Below are 25,987 nucleotides of genomic sequence, written 5' to 3'. Positions count from 1 at the left end.
CTCACTACTTGTAACAACAGCTTGAACAGTCTATAAATTGCTCATCATTTCATTCTAGCTCATTGAAACTTATGGCAGAAACTAAAGAACTACTAATGTATGAGTTTACAAGTACTCTACATTCTCATTCATCGATGTAGAATAAAGAAATTAAATAAAATTAGTCTTGAGTCTCTGAAGATGAGGAAGCTTGTCGAGTTGTTGTGTAAGGGTAGTAGTGAGATGAGGGATGGCAGGTAAAGCCAGTCTAATTGCAGAGTGGGTGAATGTGAGTCTAGTTAGGTAGATGAGTATTGTTGTTAACAATGGCATCCTTAAATTGCAAGAGGAAATGTTGTTGTTTCTAATGATGATAACTATTATTTTTGAGAGAGCAAGGATGACCAGAGATTGAAAGGATTGAAAAAATGATAGTGAAGAACAAAAGAGGAGTCATGGTAGACAAAACTAGAAAAAGAGTAGGGTGAGACCTTAGTGGAAAAACAAACAAACAAGGGTCAATCAAGAGGAAGAACATTCAAATTATAGAAATGGTTGCTTGGCTTAAATAAGTACATGATTGTGTACAATTCCACCTTGATTGATTTTTTTTTCATTTTTCATTTTATTATTTTGAGTATTTTTTGGCTAATATTTTAGGCATGTAGATTCCTTGGAATATTTCTATTTGATTTCATGGCTATGTGGAAAACAAGGTAAAATTGTTTCCACATTTCATGACAATCATTTGTAAGATTTATCTTGCAAATGATGTATAATTTACTTTGAAAGAATAATATTACAAGGAAATATTGTGGGAATATTTATTTTTATGCTAAGAGGCCTAAACACCAGTTGTTGTGAAAACATTCCACACCATCTATCACTCAAATGCTTTGTCACTCCACATATTGCTCTATTTCAACAATGATTTATTGAATTTAATGGTCACATGAACTATTTAATGGACACAGACCTTATAATTTATTTTCTAATCATTCCAACACATGACTGTGTAGGAGAAAATGAATGAAATCCTCACTACACTTTGAATGAATAAGTCCTCACTACAATGTTAGATACAATTGATTAATTGTGTGTTGTTTTTGATGTTACACGAATGTCATATTAGTTGATATTTATTTCTTACCAAGTTCACTTGGTTAGCAAGATATTTTTTCTTATCTACCGAGCATTCCTTAGTTTATTCTGCAAAGACATTGTCTACCTAGCTCACTTGGGCATTGAAGGAAATTTAGGTAGAAAATAGTGTTAATCGAGCTCACTTAGTTAATGAAGAGAAGTTGGTAAAAGCTAGTTATAATTGAGTTTGATTAGTTACCAAATGATTTTAGCAAGTTCATAGTTTTAACTGAGCCTCTATTGGTTAAGACAAAAAATCATCTCAGAACCAATGTTTACTAAGCAGGGTTGGCTAATGAAGAATTTTATTTTTTAGGCATATGAAGATTAATTATTTTAGGTATTGGTTCTATCCAACTATGGTAATGAATATTGGCTACTCTAATTTGTATTGAGCCAACTTGACAATCTAGATGATATAAATATATGGTCAAGTTATGATTTTAGAGTGTGTGTGCAAGTGTGTTGAATGAATTGAAAGGAAAAAAATTTGAAGAGAACTTGAAGGATAAGCAGATATTCTTGTGGAGTAGAAAAGTAATATTTTATTAGGAATGATCAAATTTAAGAAGAACACCAATCTGGATTCAAAAATTCAATTGCATCACAATCAAGTCATTTCATTTTTACACTCTAATCATTGTAGCAATGATCTAAAATCTCTTAACAATGTTGGTTTAACAGTCAGTTGTAAATCCTCTAACAAGGTGGAAATTCTATTGAATTGTTATTAAGACCTCTCACAAGGCCACTCCTAATAGGGTGATTAAATCCTCTAACAAGGTCACACCTAATAGTGTGTTTTGTAACCTTTAATAGGTTGGCTCCTAACAAGGTTCACTTCATAAGAGTGAAAAATAGTAACTAGTTACCTTGGTGTTTTTTTCTCAAATTAAGTTTCCACATTAAATACTAGTGTCTCATGTGTTCATGTTGTTTACCGAGCATCAATAGCAATTAGCTTTATCATTTTTAAATTTTATTATTGAGCTCTAAGGGATCTGGGATTTATTTTAGTGGTAACTAATTCACCCCCCCTTAGTTACTCCTTCTATATTTCCAACAATTGGTATCAGAGCTGTTGGTGCTTTTAGGAAGGTTTCAAGGACCTAAGCAAAAGACCAAGATGTCTTACAAGAGAGAAATCCCTAAGCTAAAATAGAGATAAATTTTCAGCATGGAAGGGACTCACGAGGCTTCATCTAGCTACCATTAGTGCTTTAGGCTACAAATACCTTAATGAAGAACACAAAACTCCTACTAGTACATTATCTATTGTAGATCTTGCTGAGAAAAATAACCATGACATCATGATGATTGGCACTGTGTCTGCTCTCAACTATGAATAATTTGATGAGGTCAAAGATTGTAAAATAGCCTTTGATATGTGAAACAAGCTCAGGGACATCTATAGTGCTAACGAAAATGTAAGGAGAGCCAAAGTAGAAAGCCTTAGAGGACAATTTGATCAGATGAAGATGAGAAAAGATGAAAATGTTGCCAAATATGTAGAAGGAATCAAAGCCAGTATCAGTACAATTAGAGCATCCAGAGGAGAGATCAAAGAAGAAATTGTTGTAAGTAAAAATCTCAAAACTTTTCTTCCCATCTATGCAATTAGAGTATCTACTATTCAAGAAGTGAGATTTGATTCAAATAGCAAGCTAGGTTTGGATGCCCTAGTAGGAAGATTGATAGCTTTTGAGCTAGACAACTTTGACAATTATGTTCTAGCTTCCAAAAATATTGAGTTTGCATTTGAGGCCAAACTTTCACACAAAGAAAAAGGAAATAAGATAAAGGACAATCAGTTAGATAATGAAGAAGAAATCGAGAAAAGCTCAAATAGTGATCTTAAAGTTGTTGAAATTTTACTTGCAAAGAAGTATTCTAGGAGTAGAGGAAAATAGAAGGGTAAAGTTCCTCTAATCTTTTTTTCATGTGAAGAAATTGGTCATATTGCTACCAGGTGCCCAAACAAAGATAGCAAGGATGAGAAGAAGAGCCACAAGTATAAAGGGAAAAAGGATTTCAAAAGTCACAAATTATACAAAGACAATGGTAAGAAAAGTTGTTTTATGGCTAAGGATTTTGATAATAGTGAGGATGAAATAGTATACATTGCTATGAAAGGTGAATTTGATGATGAAGGAGATAAGATGACACTTATCTCTCATGTTAGTAAAAATGATACATGGATCATAGATAGTGGATGTTCTCACCATATGATTGGAGAACAAACAAAGTTTGAACATTTTGAACATTATGATGGAGGTAGTGTAAGATTTGGAAATAATGGACCTTGTTGCATCAAAGGAAAAGGCCTTATCTCATTAACCAATGAACTTGTATGCGACAATGCTTATTGGGTTGAAGGACTAAAACATAATTTGCTAAGTGTGGCATATCTGATCAACATTGGATTCAAGGTAGAATTCATACATGGCAAGGCAAGACTGCTGGATGACAAAAAGAATCTGATTGGATCAGGAAAATAAACAAAAGGTAACCTATTTTATGTTGAACTTGGTGATTTCTCCTATCTTATTGCTCAAGTAGAATAAATTTGGTTATGGCACAAAAGGATATTTCAAGTAAACTTTGATAATATGGTCAAAATAAAAAAATTCAAAAAAGTAAGAGGTATCCCTATTTTGAAGAAACCACATGTTAGTTTATGCAAGAACTATCAAATTGGCAAAATGGAGAAGACTAGTTTTAAGAGAAAAAACTATCAATCTAAACATATCTTAGAAATTGTGCATATTGACCTATGTGTACCAATCGGTGTACAAAGTTATAGTGAATAAAAATTATTTATTCTTTTTGTTGATGACTACTCTAGAATGATAACTGTTATGTATCTAAGAGAAAAGTTAGAAGCATTTGAGAAATTAAAATGGTATTTGACAAGAGTAGAGAAGGAAACAAGAAAAATATTGAAATTCTTAAGGTCATACAGAGGTGTTGAATTCATCTCCAATGAATTCAATAATTTTTGAATTGAAAGAGGAATCAAAAGACAAGTATTAGCCCCTAGTACTTCCGAGCAGAATGGGATAACTAAAAGAAGAAATAGATGCATCATGGGTTGTGAAAGGTAATGATTGAAAATAATGTCACCATCAAATACTGGAAGGAAGCTATGAATACTACAGTTCATACTTTGAACTGAGTTTGGTTGAAGAAGGATTCAGACAAAACTCCCTATGAACTATGATATGGCTACAAACTGAATGTAAGTTACCTGAAAGTATTTGGAAGTAAATTTTATATCTTGAAAGAATCTAGAAAAGGAAAGTTTGATGTAAAAGGTGATGAAGGTACATTTCTTGGATATTCCTACAAAAGCAAAGCATATAAATGTTTGAATTTGTCTACTCATAAAATCATAAAAAATCCACATGTGAGAATTAATGAGTTTACAAAAAAGGCTAAAGAACAAAGCAAGAAGGAACCAAAAGACTATAAAAGATTTGTTTACATTGAATCTGATACATTCCTAGGCAAATCTAATAATCAGGAGACTTCATCTATTGAGCCCTCTATAGTTACCAAGTGGCAAGAAGTGCAAACCAAGTCAAATAGACCCGAGTTAAATTTTGAAGCTACCAAGTTAACACCTACTGAGTCTGAAGGACTTGAGCTACAAACTTAATAACTTGAGTCTCAAGTTGAAATTCAAAAGGAAGACAATGCAATTCATTCAAAAGGAAAAGAATGTGTATTGGCCAAGTATGTCAGAAGCCATCATACAACTGATCAGATTATTGGAGATAAATTAGAAGGTACTATGAGAAGAAGTAAGCTAAAAGGTACATGTCTAATTGCTGAATTTGAACCTAGAACTGTTAAAGATGCATCAAAAAATGAAAGTTGGATTGAGGCTATGAATGAAGAAATAGAACAAATAGAAAAGAAGAAAACTTGAACCCTTGTACCTAGGCCTAAAGATAAAAAAAGTGATTGGAAAAAAATGGGTATTCAAGAATAAGTTGAATGAAGATGGAAAAGTATCAAGAAATAAAGCAAGACTAGTATGTAAGGGCTACTCTCAAGAAGAAGGTATTAATTATGGTGAAAATTTTGCAATATTGGAAGGTGTTAGGACTTTACTTGCATATGCAGCACACAAAGGATTCAAAGTATATCAAATGGATGTTAAATCAACATTCTTGAATATAATTCTTGATGAAGAATGCTACATTGAACAACCAGAAGGTTTTGTTGATCCACACAAAAGGTGGTTTGAAAATTACACAAAGCTCTGTATGGTCTTAAACAAGCTCCTAGAGCATGGTATGAAAGATTACATAATTACTTAATACAGATTGATTTTTAAAGAACAAATGATAGCAATAGTTTGTATGTCATGGAAGGACCAGATAACAAGATTGTGTTGGTAGAAATATTTGTGGATGATACTCTATTTATAGAGAATGATGACCTATGCAAAACATTTTCAGAACACATGAACAAAGAGTTTGAAATGTCCATGTTTGGTGAGATAAAATAATTTTTGGATTGTAGATACAATAGAACAAAAATGGTATCTATATTACTCAATCTAAATATATTAAAGAGATACTTAAGAAGTTTTGAATGGAATATTCAAAACCAAATGGAATCCCCATGTGTACTAGACTAAAGCTTACCAAAGATGATGACTCAAAAAAGTTAGATCAAACCTTATATAAATCAATGATTGAGAAATTAGAGTATGTAGTTCATATAAGACCTGATATTTCCTTAGTAGTTAGAATAGTGGCAAGATTCTCAGAAAAACCTAGAGAAAATCACATAATGGCAATCAAAAGAATCTTGAGATATCTGAAAGGTATTGAAGAAAATGGGTTATAGTAGAGACTTGGAGAAAATTTAGACCTAAAAGTGTTTACTGATGCTGATTGGGAAAGAAATCTTGATGAAAAAAAAAAGCACTAGTGGTGGAGCATTATTTCTTAGTAAAAGGTTGGTATCTTGGACAAGCAAGAAGCAAAACTACACATCCCAATCCATGACAATAGCAGAATATGTTGCAGTAGTAGTGAATTATTCTAACATTGTTTGGTTCAAACAATTGCTAAAAGGTATGAAGGTTGAAATAAAAGATCTATTTGTCATTTATTGTGATAACACTAGTGTAATTAACATATCAAACAACCTAGTGATGCATTCCAAAACAAATCATATTGGTATAAAATATCACTTTGTGAGAAAATTGGTGTAGCACAAAGAAATTAGATTGGAATATGTCCATATAAAAGAATAAATTGCAGAAATATTCACCAAACCATTACCTAAGGATGCATCCTTGTATCTAAGAGGTAAGTTAGGGGTCATTCCCCTATCTAAAGCTCACTAAATGAAGTTTAGTGATGCATCAACAAGAACGAAGTTGAAGATCAATTAGTTGGTGTAGCATAATCAAGAAAATATTGCATATGAATTAGTACTCAAGGTACATTGATACTAATTTGGTATGTGTTGTCTTTGGCATGTGTTGTCAAAGAGGGAGAAGTTTACTGTCATATGTTTTTGAATTATTCTTTTACCATTTCAAGAGGGAGAAGTAATGTAATTCCTTCATAGAGGGAGATTACTACATAAAGGAGAAGTTTTTGGTGCAAAATCTAAGAGGGCGAAACTTTTTGTCAGAGAAAATCTTGTTCTCAAATTTAATTATGCTATGACATGTTGTGTTGCCATTAATGACAAAGACAAAAATTGTTGCTTACAATTGTTTAATTGTGTGTTTTCTTTGATGTTACAAATGTCATATCAGTCGACAGTTAGTGCTTACTGAGCTCAATTGGTCAACAAGACAAATTTTTTTGTCTACCAAGCATTTCTGAGTTTATTCTGTGAAGACAATGTCTACCAGGCTCACTCAGGCATCAAAGAAAATTTAGGTAGAAAAGAGTGTTATCCGATCTCACTTGGTTAATGAAGGAAAGCTAGATAGAGTTAGTTCTAACTGAGTTTACTCGATTATCGAAGGATTTTAGAAAGTTTGCAGTGTTAATTAAGCCTCTATTGGTTAACACAAGAAATTGTCTCAGAACCAGTGTTTATCGAGCAAGGTTAGCTAATAAGAATTTTTTTGTTTTGGCATAAGAAGATTAATTATTTTAAGTATTGGTTCTAGCTGACTATGGTAATGAATATTGGTCACTCTAATTTGTATTGAGCTGACTTGTAAATCTAGATGATATAAATATAAGGTCAAGTTGTGATTTTCAAGTGAGTGTACAAGTGTATTGATTGAATTGAAAGGAAAAAGAGTGGAAGTGAACTTAAAGGATAAGAAAATATCCTTGTCGAGCAAAAAATTAATATTTGATCAAAAAGGATCAAATTTAAGAAAAAAAAAGATCTAGATTCAGTAATTTAGTTATATCACAATCAATTCATTTCATTGTTAGTCTATAACCATTGTAGGAGTGATCGAAAATCTCTTAACAGAGTTGGTTTAATAGCTAGTTGTAAATCCTCTAACAAGGTGGCAATTCCATTGAATTGTTATTAAGACCTATCACAAGGCCACTCTTAATAGGGTGATTAAATCCTCCAACAAGGTCACACCTAAAATTTTGTTTTCTAACCTTTAACCAGGTTGGCTCCTAACAAGGCTCACTTTAGAAGAGTGAAAAATAGTAACTAGTTGCATTGGTGGTTTTTCCCAAATTGGGTTTCCTTGTTAAATTTTGGTGTCTCATGTGTTCATGTTGTTTCTCTTATGGTTGCAAGATAATTACTAATAGTATTAGATCTGCTAAAGTAACACACACTCTGCATTTACTGAGTTACAATAATTTATGTTTGTTTATTGAGCATCAACACCAATTAGCTTTATCAGTTTTAAATTTTATTATTGACATCTAAGGGATCCAGGATAATTTTAGTGGTAACTGATTCACCCCCCCCTCTCATTTACTCCTATATTTCCAACATACATGTGGTTGTTGCTGTGGGATTCAACTATATTTTTTTCTATGAATTTCAACCACAAGTTTTTCTATGCATTTCATCTTACCTACATGTCTCTATCAATATGAATTTGAACCCTATATTCAACTATTTTTAGATCATAACTGAGGAGGTGGAAGATAAAAGGCACAACTAGGGAAGGTGGGAGAATAAAATGTGCCAAACAAATAAATTGAAGAGGTCGCCTACTTTATTTTGTATTGCTTGAATGCATCAATATATTGTAGAAGAAGCAAGAAAAATTTAACATTTTACAACCAAATTTATATTCGACTCACAATCATCAACTCTCAAGCTTTAAGTTTGTATGTGTATTGTTCATTTTGATATTACTTTTATTCTTAGACTCTAAGTTTGTTTATGTATTGTTCATTTACATAACTTAAATTTGTATCACTCATGTCTATGCACCAGCTATGGTACTTTACACTCATATTCCAACTTTTCAGACCAAGTGAAGATTAGAAGTGTGCCCTTAAGATGTATTTAATTTTTTTAATAAATAATGAATGCTTATGGTCATGGTACAAGCGTATGTAAGTGAAGTTATAGAAATATGATTTTTTTCTTTCTTTGTAATAATAGTACATCGTATTTAATTATATAATTATTAAAACATCACATTTAGCTATTGTAATCATAATTTATTTGAAATTTTCCTTGATATTAATTAGTTGTTGAACTATAAGCTCTTACCATTTACTAGCAATAGTGTTAATGAATTCATCCTACACATAATCAATCCTTCATATTTGCATATTTTGGAATGGTCATATTCTCCCCCCAATTTTTTGATTGATTCAAAAATGAAAATATTGCATGTTTCATCATATTTTAATTTGATGTATTTCTAAAATTTTAGATAGAAACAATGTAATGTTAGTATTTAAATCCTTTGGTATTTTCCTTTCATATGGTAATCACTACATGTGAATGAGAGAAGGGCTGCACTCGTGAAAAAATAGCTTTAGAATAAGATAACTCAATTTTAGAAGAGGGTAAGAGATAAATCAGTTTTAGACCTTATAAAAATATTAATAGTTAAATAAAATTTCTAAGTTATATTTAGAAATTTACATTTGTTGAATAAAAAATTCTAACAAACATTTAGATCTAAAACTTAAAGAAAAATGATTTTTAAATATAAAATCATAGAATATAAAGTTTTTCAAAATGAAATGAATAGAATATTTAAATCAAAATAGAAGTTGTATTCTTTAAAATTTATGTTCTAAACATGGAATGTTTTAAATCAAGTTCTAAATACAATCTTTTAAATTATTATTTTTATTATGTTTCAAAAACATTATATGTTGTAAAAGTAAGTCCTACCATCTTCCTACTTGGCTTCTTTGGTGTGCATGCAATCCCCCCTCCCTTGGTCCCTATATCTTTGGGTGAGTCAACTTCTGCAACCCACTTTGTTTAACATCTCTTGCTCTCTTCATCCTACTGATGGATGACGTAGTGTGATTCAAAATTTTGATGGTAAAAATCGTTACACAATCGAATCCAGAAATATATTAATTTATTTAAAAGAACTATATATTATCTAAAACTTTATTTTGTGAGGATTATGATCCTATAAAAAAAAATTGATAATGAAGATTATGATCAATAATTATAATTAATATTTAGGAATATATTTTAAATTTTTTTTTAAATTTTAAATTCAATGTAATCTATAATTATAATAATGGTTCACAATCATAATTAATGATGATGATTATAGATCACAAAGATAAGTTAACATATAGGCTTAGTATTTTGAAAAGGATAATATATAGGGATTTTTTGTTACTATCACAATTTAATTAGAATTAGGTAATAACTTCAAATCTTAAGTGAATTAAAAAATGTTAATTGCTAACATAGAAATGAGATTTTGAGCATGCATATTTTGTTTGCATATGTAAAGAATATTTTTATTATATAACCTAGGTCATGGAGAGTTATATTGATGAAATAGACATAGTCAAAAATCCAAACATCAAAAATCATCTAGAAGAAGTAGAAATATCCAAAATTCCAAATGTGAATTCTTAAAATTTGGGCATGAGCCCAAATATTGACCAAAACATTTTTTAGTGAGTTATAGACAGTGCATATGGAGTTTGATTAAGACAAAAATGACATTTTTTTTGTAGTCCATTTAGTGGAGATAGATGAGAGAAATATTCTAGACCACACAACATCAATGGCATCAAAACCACCAAGTAAACAAAGGAAAATGGATTTGATTTGTATGTGGGTAAGAAATCCTAACATAGACCTAACACTAATGATGGACTGGCCTAATATTGGTACATCTCCCATAGATGAATATTCCACACCTAGATTGCTTGACATGACATTCCCCTATTTATTTCCCAATGGTAAATGTGATTTGTTAGAACCACGACTAAGGAAAGTACATTTACATGAATATTTTAAGCACTTCATTCAATATAGAGATTATAGATTTGGAAAGAATCCAAGGTTTTGTTACTACATGATGAATATGATAATGAGACACTGAGCCCATACCTCCACAAGTGTTTGCATGAAAAGAAATTTTCACAAAATTCCAATCACAATACAATAGTTGTGTTAGCATATGGAGAAAACACCATATTGTCATCTAGCAGATAGATTGATGCAATTTGGAACTAGTTTAAGAGAAGCACAATCATATTGGACAAATAATCAAGCAAAATTAATAGACATGCTTCATCAACTTGGAACACCAACAATATTTTTAACATTAAGTGCAATAGATATGTACTAGCCACATTTGCATGCAATGATGTGTGGAACACAACCAAGCAATCCACAAGAAGCACAAATGTGGAGGAAACAAAATATCATAGACTATCCACAAGTTCTTGCACAATAAATGCATTTATGAAATATAATTTTTTGAAAAGAGATACTTAAGAATGGGATGAATGTTGAAGACTATTGGTTCATATATGAATAGAAACATAGAGAATCAAAACATATCCACCATTTTTTGTGCTTAAAAGGAGCACAAAAAATAGAAATTATTTATTGGAATAATCAAGATCAATTATATTATGTTGCATCATATCTCCATGATTTGATTCATATATGTAACCCTCAATGAGATACACACCTCGAGAATATACAGGCATAATTATAGCAAGTTATAAAATTAAACATTCTGTATGATTATAGAAAGTTATAAAATTAAACATTCTTTATTGTGGTACCTTTACATAAGAACATATGTGATATTAAAAATTTAAATTTATGTTTCAAGCATATCGAAATGTCATTCTACACCCATGTTTGAAAAACACCAAATAATTGGTTGAAAGTGATTTCAACATGGACTATGACAAGATTCTAAATACTATACAAAGACGCACAATGTGTAAATAAGGTGCATGTTTGCACGAAAAGAGAGGTAAATTAGTTTGCAGGTGGACATTTCCTAAAAAAATTTATTCATTTGAAATGTTAATATTTTTCTCCTTTAATGATCATTGTATTTACCAATAAAAATATGTTAATGAAATATAGGTATAATGCACCATGGCCATTGAATTTGCAAGGATCTATATTAAAGAAAGATTTAGAAACTATGAGAAAATATTTGAGCCATTTATAAATGATGAAAGGGTTAATTCATCTATGTAAAATCATGTCCTTATAATTTTATTTTTGGTTTGCTATTTCACCGTATTTTTGTGAGAATTCACCTTGGTAATAAAATAAATCTCTTATTCTATGCATTTTTTATATTTCTTATACAAAATGTAGTAGTAGAAACATTATTTATTTTATCTCTTACTTTATTACAAATTATGGATAATTTTACACTCATAATTTTGAAATACTCATATTTTGTAATTTTAGTTTTTTGCAGTAAAGAGTTAAAACAATGGACGCTTCGAAAAAAAAATCTAAAATCAATGTTTTTCCATCAATGATGAAACAAGTTCATTATGATTATTGCACAAATGAAGGCCATAATACCAATCTAATCACTGAAGAATATGTCACGTACTTAAATCATTACGAAGAAGTTCTTTATATTTAGTTATTATTTCTTTAACCTTTGGTACTTACCTGTTATTAAATATGATTATACCAGAACATCTCTTTTCTCTTTGATTTATTTAAGTTTGACAGTCATGTGTGTGTGTGTTTGTGGTTTTTATGTGGTTTTATAAATGTCTTCCATATTTTTTTTTAACTTATTTTAGAATACAAGGAAATTGGATTTTTTAACTATTCACGTGATGTGTATAGTATACTTTCTTTACTCTATATTTGAAAGATTTGTAGGCTATACTTTCATAAGTCTATATGCATGACTTTCTAATATTTTTGTATCAAAATATTGCTTTATATGGAAGTGAAGAATATGTGGTAACACAAATAAATAAAACATTAAATTTATTTGTAATAAATCTTAATTCTATGCACGATTATAACCATCATGTATAATTCCTAAACTTAACCATTTTTGTTTTTATAGCTTTATATAATATGTATCATAAAAAAAATTCTAAAATGGATAACATTAAATGTTATCTTTAAATGGATGTAGAAAATATAGATGAAATATTATTTACAATGTATATACCAAAAAAAAAAATAAAAAATCTAAATGTCTCTCGAAGCCAAGTCCTAATTATATATATAATCCTAAACATAATATAAATCTTAAGATTGTCCATTATCTTAAGTCTAACATTAACACTAATCCTAATCTTAACTATTTGACCTAAAATAACTATTAGTGTATGATAAACATATTAATAATATTCTCCATCCTGATTGTTCAATCACCCTAATCATAATTCTAACCTTATTCCCTACCATAAGCTTAACATTAATTTAAAGGCTAATTGCAATCATAACCATAAAAATAAATTATGACCCTGACCATAAATCCAACCCAAGTAATAAACCTTAACATAAATCTATCCCCAACAATAAACCGTAACATTAAATTGTAATTGTAAATGGTATCGTGATCAAAACTATATTTCTAACTTGAGTACACTTTTATAATCATAATATAACTCCAGGCCTTGACCCTAACCTATCCCTAAATTTAATACTAACACTAAGCATATTTTGCACTCATAAATGCATTAACACTAAACCTTATCCCTAATTATTATAATAATAAATATATAGTAAGAGTAATCCTAATACTAAACCTAACCATGATATAAATTGTAAGGTTATATTTTAAACATAATTAAATTAATTATTCGATGTGTTATCCATGCCGTGACCTAGCTAATATATTCTCTATATGTAAAATACACGATATGTAGATATGTGTCGAATATCGTGGCATTCAATTTTTCACTTTTAATATGTATTAAAAAAATTCAATACCTCGATGCATCTTGGCATATTTTACATGTAGAGTATACATTAGCTAGTTCATATTGAGAGCCCTATTTAGTATACTCTTTAAGAGTGTTTGATTATATTTAATAGAGTAGTGTAATGAAAGTGTTAAAATGATAAAAACTAATCATAAATTGATCTTCATTATTTTATTTTGTAGCTTTTCAAATAACTATCTCACTTATATATACTTTTTGTTTGAATTAACTTTTTTATAGTTTTATTGAATTGTAGAAAATTGTAATAACTTATAAAATAAATGAAACAATTTTTTTGAAACCATACAAATCATATTTATGACATGATGTATATAAAATTGATGTAAATCTGCTATAACAAATAAAGTAAATTTATTCTTTTAATGAACATTTATCAACCATTTTGATAATGTTAATTTTATTCTTCTTACATAGATAGGTTAAGTTTAATGAAATACAGTCTTTCAAAAAGACATATTTTCAATTTTTGGTATGATGTTGCAACAAGTAAAGAAATTTTTAAAAAGCTAAAGTTGGTATTATTCTTTATGTGATGCTTATCCAAATATATATATGTTGTGCACCAAAAGAGTGGCATTGCATACAAGAAGAAATATTATTTAGTGATATTATATTTCAGTACATGGCAATAATGATTGTTGATGCAAAAAAAATCTAGAAAAAAATAAGAAGAAAATTTATACTTGTCCATTTTATAAAAAAATTATATTTTATATTTTTTATTATTCTCAACATATTAAATGAAGGAAAAATCTTATAATACTATTTAGCTAAAGGAAAACTCTAGTTTAAATTGAGATTTATAAGTAGAAAATATTTTCTACTGCAAGTCAAATTGTGATATTAGTCTAAGGATTCAATTATGTGACTTTTAACTTAAATTCATTGAGCTATGTTTCATGACTAGTGGTTTGTAAGAACCCATCTCTTATGACAATGAATGAAACACTTAACCAAGGTTTGCCAAATCTAAATTGAGATATCTATTTTATGTTTTGATGTGTTTTTCCTTAAAAGTTTTATACGGTGTCGCACTCAACAAAGAAAGGTTCCCAAATTCTAAATAAAAATATCATTGTTCAAAAATTAAAATCCATGTTTTATCACAAGATGTATACCAAATAAACTAAACTTTATTCTATCAAAGAACATAAATTTAATTTATAAAGTGGCATTTATCAACATGTTGTGTGACATAGTAATAAAGAAGACTTTTCTTGATATGTCATTTTTATATATTTATTTTCAATAAATTTTTATGGTGTATAGCCATATTAATTGAAGGGAAATTGATCATACAATACTATTCACTTGAAAGAATCAATTATTTTTGCAAGGCCACCTTTTTAAATATTTTATATGACATCTATTGTGTCATTTAAATATTTTTAAATAATTTAGAAAAATGAATATTATCGAAAAGTGATGTGTATCCTATAGTGTAATATGTATCAAATGAAAAAATATATATACATCATAAGTTATAAAAAGTTAATTTCTAGCTAAACATATATCAATCATACAATATACAATAGTGTTGAAAAAGAGAAGTTTGGACATATTCATAAACACTACTATTATGATGTGTAGTTTCATTAACTAAAAAAAATCACTACATATTATGATTTATTAAAAAGAAAAAATCTATCATAGCAAAGTAAAGAAGACAAATAATATGGTATGTACTGAATAAATTTTTATTTTTATTTTTATTTTTAGTTTATATTCTAAAATAGGATAATTCAATTACGTGAATTTTTTATATAATTTTTCTATAGAGTAGATATATTTTTTGATTTTATTTTTGAAAAAGGGTTCAAATTCTGATCTATGAATTAAAGAGTATAGATATTATTGTATAATATTAGCATCAAGTTAGAAGAATTTTTTTGACATTGAATAAAATGTATCATACATTTGAGAATGTAATAAAAGAAGGCATATGTCCTTTTATATTAGAAGGAAGATGATTCACTACAATCTAGGAGACTTCAAATCTAAGTGGACGAAATGATATTTTATTATTATTTTACCATGTTAAAATTTAATAACAATTATTTTTAAATCTCTAAAGACTTAGGACCCATTTGGCAATGGGAATACAAGCATAATAGACATATATAAATTCTTAAAATTTTGAGTTCTTTGTTTGGATGTACCAAATCAAAATTGGAATACGAAATAAAATAGGAATATGTATTCCAATTATGGCCCAAAAATGAGGTTTTGTGATTCCATCTAAATAGGTTGAATTGGAATATGTATTCCTATTCCAATTTATTTATTTTAGAAAAAATATTTTTTTTGGGACCGTGAATTCCCCATCAATTTTTAGCTTAACCAAACAGAGAATAGGAATATGTACCCCCATTTTCTATTCTAGAATGGCTATTCCTATTCCTCTATTCCTATTCCCACAGCCAAATGGGTGGCGCTTAATGATATGGCTGCACACATGCTCAAATTGTCACCTTTTCCTCAAAATTTTACCAATTAATTCTTAAAAATTGTGAGAAAGTCCATTGTGTTTGTGCTAGTACTAACAAGTTGATCGTTATGGCTCAAATAAAGATATATAAGTAGCCTCAACTTACAAAACTCCGTCGGCACCATTCCAATGAGCTTGCTTTTGCTCATTGCAAAAACATTTAGTCTCAAACAATTTCCAATGATTTGGTATGCTTCCACTACGCTTTTTGTCCCATAAGCTAAGGTATGTCAAATGGGGTAGCTTGGTACCAATGTCCAACAAAATATGTCCAGTTGGTTGTGATTAAAACACATATGATTCAATTTTTAGAGATTTGTTAACAAGGAAGGAGTAAAGCCTAATAAGTGGTTTACAAAAAGGTAAAGATACAATAGGTGAGTGAGAATACCTAGTTCTAGAGGAATGGAACCTTGGAGGCTATTTTCTAAAAAATACATTAGAGGTCAAGGTAGATAGATTTCCTAAAGAGATAAGAATAGTGTCGGTAAGATTATGTGTTCTCAAGTAGATTCTTCAAACTTGTGAGGCCAATCAAGTCAGGTGGAGTGCTTTCGTGTAGGTGGTTCCCTACAATTGATTGATTGTTCAACTTGTTAATGTATTAATCATTAGGGTTTAAAAGTTAGGTTAGATATTTTAGTTGTAGTAGTAAATTTTGAAGGAGGTGGATGGATTGGATCCACAATGATAATTAAATATAATATACACACTACAGGCACTTGTAGAAATTATAAAATCATTCCATTGTCTAATCATGATACAAAAATACATTACATTGTGCCTCTTTTATAGAGGTCTTTGATTGTTTCCAAAAACATCTAAATTAGCCCACAAAAGACAAATAGACTTTTCTAGAGATATCTACACATAAATGTCTTCTAGAACTTTACCTAACCCTTTTCGTCATCCAGGAACTTCTAGAATCCTCTATTATGCTTTTACATTTCATTTGAGAGGTAAATTACACATTCCAACACTCCCCTCTAATTTCAACCACAAATTTTGTTGCATACAAATCCAAATCCTTTTTCTGCCTGATGCCAAAATGCCATTTTATGATAATCTTTGTATTTGTGGCCTTTAATTTTGACAAATATTTTGTCAGCAATTGGCTGCCAATGATTTCCTCTTTTCATAGTATCCACTAACAGTCTTGCCTCATCTATCACAAATCATAGTGACAGAATTCACTAATAACCTTGATCAAGTACATGTCTTCTTTCAGCTACACCTTGATAGCTTCATCTGTCACAAATGGTGACAGGGTTCTCTAAATAACCTTGCGCTAGAAAATAAAAAATCTCTCCTCTCTTTGCAAAATAAAAACTCTCTTTGTTGTCAAAAATGGTGACAAACAAATTCCCTCCTTCTCTAGCTATCCCTTGATTAGCGACTTCTATGAAAATAGGTGACAAGATTCTCCCAATTAATCTGACTTTGATTTGTTTGTCACAAATGGTGATAGAATTTTCTTAACTAGGAATCTCATACCACTTGTAGAAACCCAAGCCATCAATAATACACCCTGTGGAAGGTGGGTGGGAAAAATAAACTAAGACTAAAAAATACTCAATGTGCTGCGACACTAATATATTTCATAATTAACCATTTTGTCCATATCAATAACATTACATGATGCCTCTATTTATAGATGTCTTTGATTGTTTCTGGAAAAATCTAAATTAGCTGACAAAAGACAAATAGAATTTTCTAGAGCTATCTACACATAGATGTCTTCTAGAACTTTACCTAATCCTTTTCATCATTCCAAGAATTCCTAGAATCCTCTATTCTTCTTTTACATTTTATTTGAGAGGGAAATTAAACATTCCAACACTCCCCCCAATTTCACCCTCAATTATTGTTGCATACAAATCCAAATTTGTTTCTTTTGCCTATTTTTCGTGTCCACATCCACACCTATAGACATTGAAACCTTTTTCCTCTTTGATGCCTTTCTCTAATCTATTTACCAATTCTATTACATTCCTTTTTACACTTGAACATTTGTACCCGAATGAACATCTGATCATTCCTACAATTTTGTGTCAATTTGTTCCATAGCTCCATCCACAATCCATTTTTATACAACCTTCCATTGATTCCCTCTTTGATTTTCTATTCCAACAAGTTTTTGTATAGTGACTCCTCAAACCACAAATACTACATGGGTTTAAATCCCAATATCTATCCTTTGTATGCCTTTTCCTATTACAGCGTCAACATCACACAATCTTTATGCCTTCAATTAATTCTCTAGAACCTTTATTTATCTTTCCATTGTTTGCATCATATCCAAGACCAACATATTTTGCCTCATTGTAGGCTTAATTGAATTCCTTATTCCTTTTTCATTTATACCTAAACATTTATGTCTGAAACCCATTTTCTCATGATTCTCATTCCAACATTACCATTACAATTTTATAGCAGTTAATAAATGGCTATATGACTACCTTATTTATGTAATGAATCTTGATGAATAGAGATGGTAAAGTTTTGACTATTTTCCATTATATCAAATTTTTGACCCTAATAGTGGTATCAGAGCAAACAAAACTAATGTAGTAGATTGATGGATTTAAGAGAATAAATTGGATGGTAGAAGGAAAAGAGAATGTAAAGATCAAAAGCCCTTTAACTATCCATAGTCATGGCCTTGTTCATTTATTTTCAAATGCAATTCCAATATAATTTTTAGTTTGATTATTAAAATACAATTGTGTTACCTAAATATTTTAGTGCGAGAGTTAGTTAAATTAATTTGAGAGAGAGAGAGAGAGAGAGAGAGAGAGAGAGAGAGAGAGAGATTAATTCCCACCTATTCAAAACTACCTCTCCACATACTACTTCCCTCCATGTACTAAAAATCCTCTCTCTCTCTCTATGTACTACCTCTCTCCCCGTACTCTAAATTTCCTCTCACTATGTATTAAAACTTCTAGAAAGAAGTTCGGTTTTGATTGTGTCTTTGCTCTTACTGACCTCGTATTTCAATTAATAAAAGATTGAGTATCTAGCCTCATGAGAAAGAAGTTATTGGCTGAATACGAGGGAAAAGGCAGAGAAGATTGAGAAATCAATTATCAGGTTGTTTGCAGAAAATCATCATCCCACACAAATATAAATGTTTTGAAAGTTGACACGATGTGAAGAACACCACGTGCGAACTCCTTGATGGTATGCCTAGCAAATTTGAAGTCAACATGTAAAAGCCATATTTGCAGAGCATCCTTATATGTGCTTTGATGATCTTGATTGAGTGGGAGTTGATTCCGCAATACCTCTAAGAGCCTCAAAAGCTCAAAATTGAATTAAATAAAGTGATTAGACATCCAAAGTAAGGAGCAACGATACCGAGTTGTAGAATATGGTAGTAATATGAGAAATGAGGTGACTTTTCTAAGCATTAAGTGACAGTTATCTGATTACAATGTTTGGGGATTTAGATTTCACATAGGTAGAGAAGGTTGTGAATACCAAAACCACAAGAAGAATATTACATGCGAGATGCTTGACAAAATGCTTAATCAAACATTATCATTGCACGTGACTTGGTCGTCCAATTTTCTCAGAGAAATGACAGTCTATCTTGTCTAATGCATGTGAACTATTTGATAGAATATCTCAATAAATAATGTATGGCTCAGCCATCCCAAGAAAGATAAGACACATGAATTGTCTAACAAAATGATTGAATGAAATCTGAAGTTCTCTGTAGGAGGATGCATAGATCCATGCCACTATGCATTGACATGCCTGACCTCCCTCTACTGTTGCACATACCCAACCTGAGTCATGTTGAGTCCTCATGGCGTGGATGATTCATGTTGATGAAGATAGTCTCAGTGAAATGTAAATAATATCACACACAACATAAATGGTTCCTCACCAAACACTCAAAAAAACATGGAAGTTGGTGCTCGATGCATTGATCAGATGTTTGTATTATTCCCCATAAAACTACTGCCTTGATGGGAGTTTAAAATGAGTTGCAGTTGTTTGAAACAATGAATCGAAAACATTGGAATGAAGAGAGGTATGTGAATGCACTCATGACCAAATTGAGGTGCCCAAAGCTCAGTCAAACAGGCATATAAGGCATGTGAACTATTTTACAAAATGATTAGTGCTTCATCTAAAGTCAGAGAAAAAGAAGCCTAATACCTTTGACACTCAAGTTTTAATTGAAACTTTCCAAAATTTCACATATTTAGTGAATGTGTGATTACATGGATACATACAATAGAAAGACATCCATACAAAAATGGAGTCCATTTAGTATATGTGATCAAGGCATGGGCCTCAGAATTTGATAAAAAGAATAGGTTTCATCTATCCAAAATAAATGATTGTCAAGGATATGTTACATTGAGTGGAGGAAATGGAACTCAGTCTACACTTAATGAAATTTTGAGAAACAAAGTCAGGATTGCCTTACATTGAAAATTGACATGTGTCACTTATTGTAACCAAAGTTAGAATGCCATGCTTCGACTTCATTAAAGGTTGGATTTGGTTGTGAAATGCATTCCCAATGTACAAATCCTAACTTTTTAGGTGGTTACAAACCAAAAATGTTAGTTAAGCTACAATGGCTATAAATTCATGAATCTCAATGTAATAAGGGGTTTTTTTTGAGTTGGAGACATGGAATACTTATGTTTTGATAACAAGACAATAGTTGGAAATTGCATACAATTTTTGTTCTTGTAATCAATCATTTCTGATGTTCTTGGTGCTAAGAAATAAAAGAAAGTACATTTTGTGTTATTGTTTCTACTAAATTTAAATTGTTGAAGTGTTGATTCGTCACTGTGAATATTATCATGGTATGGTGTAAATATTCATGAATTATTGAATTAGCATTGTATTGATGATAGCTTTCAAGTGTAGTTCTTGTTTGTTTTCATTGGCAGTCTACATTATTTTGTGGAAACATTGAAGTCATATTGTGCATTCATCATCAATAGTTTCCTTCATACATTCTAAGTTGTAATCATCTTTATTGAAAAATCAAAATTTTATTTTACGAGGGAGATGCCCCTCTAAATGTAGAGGAAGGCCGGATATCAAGGGCCTATCATACTATTGGAGAAATCGATTTGCCACATACTCTATAAAGCTAAATCACATATTTTCTAAGTGACAATCTATTTACCAACAGATTGCAATTAATAGTTTTCTATTTTAGTTCATGGAGAAACTGATTTCAAGAATCAATTACAGGTCAAGTCATGGCTATTTTGATAAGCAAAATTAGAAGGTAATCGATCTAGTTCAGGGGTCTGATTTCCAATGGATATCAAGTCATCATAAGTCACTTCCATAATGGATTAACTGCATCAATTTTCAATTTTCTTTGAAGGAATGATTGTGGGTATAAAAAAATTAATTAGAAAATCAGATTTATAACATTCATTTTCTTAAGATTCAAATCTAATTTCTTTAAAACCGTTTCTCCAGACAACCATATCTATTCTCTGGTAAGAAAAATCTCAGTTTTCTGATTTTTGGTTTTTACCACAACCACATGGATGCATGTTATCACTCTGCATCAGATTTTAGTGTACAAAATCTGATTCTTATTAGAGTTTTGAATCGGTTCTCCATTCAACCCATTTCTATATTGAAGAAGAATTTCAGTTTTACCATCATTTATTCTGGTCTGGGATTTAATGTAGAGCAGATTCGAATTTGAAATTTCTGATTTTTACAACGACTTTGATAACTGATTCATGACAATGGAGTTTTAATGTTACTTCATGGTTTGGTACATGATGGCATCAGTCGGAAATGAAATCAATGGTGTCTGTTATTCTTATTCGTTGGAAAATAATTCAGATTAAACAAGATTTGTTAGTATTATAAAGAAGGTGAAATTTGGGTTGAGTAAGACAATCATTTGAGTTAGAAGTATAGAGCAGATTTTTATTTGGAAAAATATGATTTCAAGTTGGGAACGGAATCAATTATTATTGAAAATTTTATTGGACTTTTTAATCACTTCATGGAATTGCTTATTTACTCCCAACAATACAAGAGAATGATTTCAATATAAATCAATATCATTTTTGAGATTATGAATATTTGAACAGGCTCATCAATTTAAGTTTGATGTTTTATTTAACTCTTATTAATAATTTTATGATAAAATTGGTATCAAAGAAGTAAGAAGGTGGGAAAGCAAAGAAGCTAAACAAGATCAATTGGTTAAACTAGTGCATCAAAGTTCAAAGGTCAAATGAAATTAATGAAACTACCAAAGATAAATTGGTGATGGTATTGCTACATAGTAATATATTCTATCTCTTTGAAGCAATGAAGATAAATATATGATATCTTATCCAATATCTTATCACACAAATTCATTACCTCTCATCTATCAAGGGGAGGATATTCTTATATGTTAGATTCAAATTCAAGTGAGTACAATTTCATATTCAAGTTCAAGTGAGCAATGATTATAAGAAGTTATTCTAGGTTGAAGTTCAAATGAGGAGAAATTACAATAACACCTTATATATCATTTTCAAACAAGTTTATTGCACCTAATGTGTGTTATTACCGAAATGTTGTATGAAAAAAATAATTCATAACACCCAATGTGTGTTATTTCATAGCATCGAATGTGTGCTCTTATCAAATTGTAACATGAACAATACAAATTCGTTGCATCCAATGTGTGTTGTTTTAAGTGATTATGCACCCAAAGTGTGCTAATTCAAAAGGGACAAAACAAGTCTCAAATTGAGGCCTATCAAAGCAATAGGCTCATTATATAAAGTTAAAGTCTAACAATGGACAACATGTTGAAGTACCTAAGTTTGAACCCTGCAAGTTCAAACAGATTTTTTGCAAGTACAAGCTTTCAAAAGATGATTCAAATCAACCAACAAATGCTTTTGGTTGAGCTCAAAGTTTGAAGAATTTAAAATACTTTTAATTTCATGTAACCCTTTCCGATTAAGGGGGGATATTAATGTATTAATCATTAGGGTTTAAAAGTTAAGTTAGATATTTCAGTTGTAGTAGTTATTTTATAGTGGTTATTAAATAACTATATGACTACCATATTTATGTAATGAATCTTGATGAATAGAAATAGTAAAGTTTTGATTATTTTCCATTATATCAGATTTATGGGCTGATTTATGGGCCTAACATAGCTGTCCGAGTTGGTGTGGAATGGTACCATTGAGGACATTGGTGGAGAGATCAAGGGATAAAACAGTCAAAAGATTTTCTAAGCTAGGACAGATTGTGCCGTGTAAGTTCATGTATGATAAGTTGAGGGCAATGACAGATCGAGAATATGGATCACAGGTAACACTGGTCCAAAAGCAAAGTGGGTGAATGGGAATCTAGTCGGGCAGAGAAGCATTGCTGTTAACGATGGTAGCTTTGAATTGCAGCAGAAAATGTTGCTGTATTTTATGATGATAAGAGTTATTGTTGTGAGAGAGAAAATAAGAAACAAGGGTAAACCAAGAGGAAGAACAAAAGAGGAGTCATGGTAGACAAAACTAGCATAGAGAAGGGCATGTGACTAGAGTAGAAAAAGGTTCAAACAAGAGGAAGAAGATTAAAACTATAGAAATGGTTGCTCAGGTTAAATAAAGCGGCTTAAATAAGCAGTACAATTCTACTTTAATTGATTTTATTTTCAAATTTATTTTTTAAGCTGAGAGGTTTTCTATAGTGGAAGCGTTGATGAATGTAAACTTTTATTACTTTTTAAAAAAATTTGCTTTCATTTAAGTGTCATATATTTTATAATTATTTTAAGATATGTTCATTGCAAATATAATTGATAATAATGCATGTAATCAAAATGTAATAGCAAAGATTAAAGAGTCACCTGTTGCAAACAATAACCTTCAAGAATTTTTATTAATATTTAATAAGAATGGAGGAGAGTGGATGGAGTAGTAGATTAAGTTTATTCATAACTAGTGCCTCTGAAAAATGACTTGAGTATTATTCAGCTCTATAATAGATTTCATTGCATACTTTGGGCAAAGATATCCTTTTCGAAGCACCTATTGTAATAAATTATCTTAGTATAGCAATGCCTACGAAGGATATCTCTTGGCTATATATATATATATATATATATATATATATATATATATATATATATATATATATATATATATATATATATATATATATATATATATATATAAGCTAGTATTATTTTGAATATTTTATGGGGATATTTTGAGCATGTAGTTTTTTTTGGAGCGTGTCTATTGCCAATGATAAACAGTGTAAAATTCATGAGGATATTTGCACAATTCATGATTTTCTAGGAGTTTTTCGATTCAATAATAAATTCTAACCCTATGTCAAAATAAAATAATAATAATAAATTTTGTATGATGTAAAATTCAATTGAAAGAAAAATATCTCAAAAATAATAAATTGGACTTTAATGTGGAAATTACAGCGAGAATAGTTATTTTTCATATTGAGAACATTATTTAGTATATTGCTTAAGATTGTTTGATTATATTGATATTTATAAGTAGGAAATATTTTCTACAGCTAGTTAAATAGTGATATTGCTATCACAATTGAATTATGTGGGTTGTGAGTTAAATACATTGGCCCATATTTCATGAATAGTGGTTCACAAGAAACAATCTCTCATAACAATAAATGAAACCCTCAACAAAGAAAGATTGGACAAGTCTAAATTGAGATATAAATTTAATTTTTTGAAGTGATTTTTCTGAAAAGTTTGAAATGATTTCACAATCAACAAAGAAAAGTTTTAAATAAAAATATGGTTGTTCAAAAATACAATCAATATTTTCTAACATGACTTGTACCAAATAAATTAAAGTGTATTCCATCCAAGAAGACAAATTTAATTTGTAAAGTTATATTTATCAAACATATTGTGTGGTATAGTAATCAAGAAAACTTTTTTGGTATGTCAATCAAATAAAGAAAGTGGTCATACAATATTGTTGACTTGAAAGAAAACTATAATAAATTGAATAATATTTATTTTTTAGTTGTTCTTTATAAATATTTTGTATAACACTCTATTGTGCAAATAAATGATTTATAAATAATCTAGAAAAATAAATATTATCTAGAAATGATGTGTATCTTATTTTATAGTGTAGTGTGTATCAAATGAAAATAACTTACACCAGAACTTTAAAAAAATTCAATTTTGAGCTAGACATAGATCAATCATATAGGGTAGTGTCATATTAAACAAAAAAATTTTGGGCATGCTAATAGACACTTTTATTTTCATTGTGCTTTTGATGATTTTTAGTTTCATTGACTAAAAAAATCACCCCATTATTATTTATTAAAATAAAAATTATATCGTAGCAAAGTAAGAATACAAGTATTGTTGTATGTACTATTGAAAAATTTATCTTGATCCATGAAATCTCTTGGGTTGAGGTCGAGTTCAACCTTAACAAATATATTTTTCCTTTGGATCATGGACTTATTTAGGATTTTTTTGATTTTTTTTCCATTTCTTGCTCAATATGCTCATCCATTTAAATTGTGATCCCTTAAATATGTACAAAAAGGAGTCCTCTTACCTCATTTAGTCATCCATTCACTTGAAAAATAGATCCATGCAATCCATTATTCATGTAAGAAATACACACTTTCACGAGGAAGCATGCATTTGAAGCTATCATTTGCAAGAAATATCTTAAGGTGCACTCAAGAAATTCAAACCAAGAAAGCAAAGGCTTATTAAAGGCCCTCATTCCATGCCATTAATTGTGCATTTCCTTATATAGATCTAGATTATTTCTTTGTTCGAGATGGAGGAGTTGGTCATCAAGGAAGGGGATCCACATTTATCAATATTGGACAAGCATTCAAACATTCATCAATTCAAGCATTAGGATATACTTACATTCAAAGATATATGATTTGGAACTTGTAGAAATATTTCATTTAGGAATATATCCTACATACATTTACATAGAAGCATTCATACATATTCGTGGATAGCTAATTA

The sequence above is a fragment of the Cupressus sempervirens genome, chromosome 3 (genome assembly GCF_028749045.1).
Source record: "Cupressus sempervirens isolate cs-2001-9-10 chromosome 3, ASM2874904v1, whole genome shotgun sequence".
Taxonomy (NCBI): Eukaryota; Viridiplantae; Streptophyta; class Pinopsida; order Cupressales; family Cupressaceae; genus Cupressus; species Cupressus sempervirens.
Note: the sequence above shows the minus strand (reverse complement) of the source record.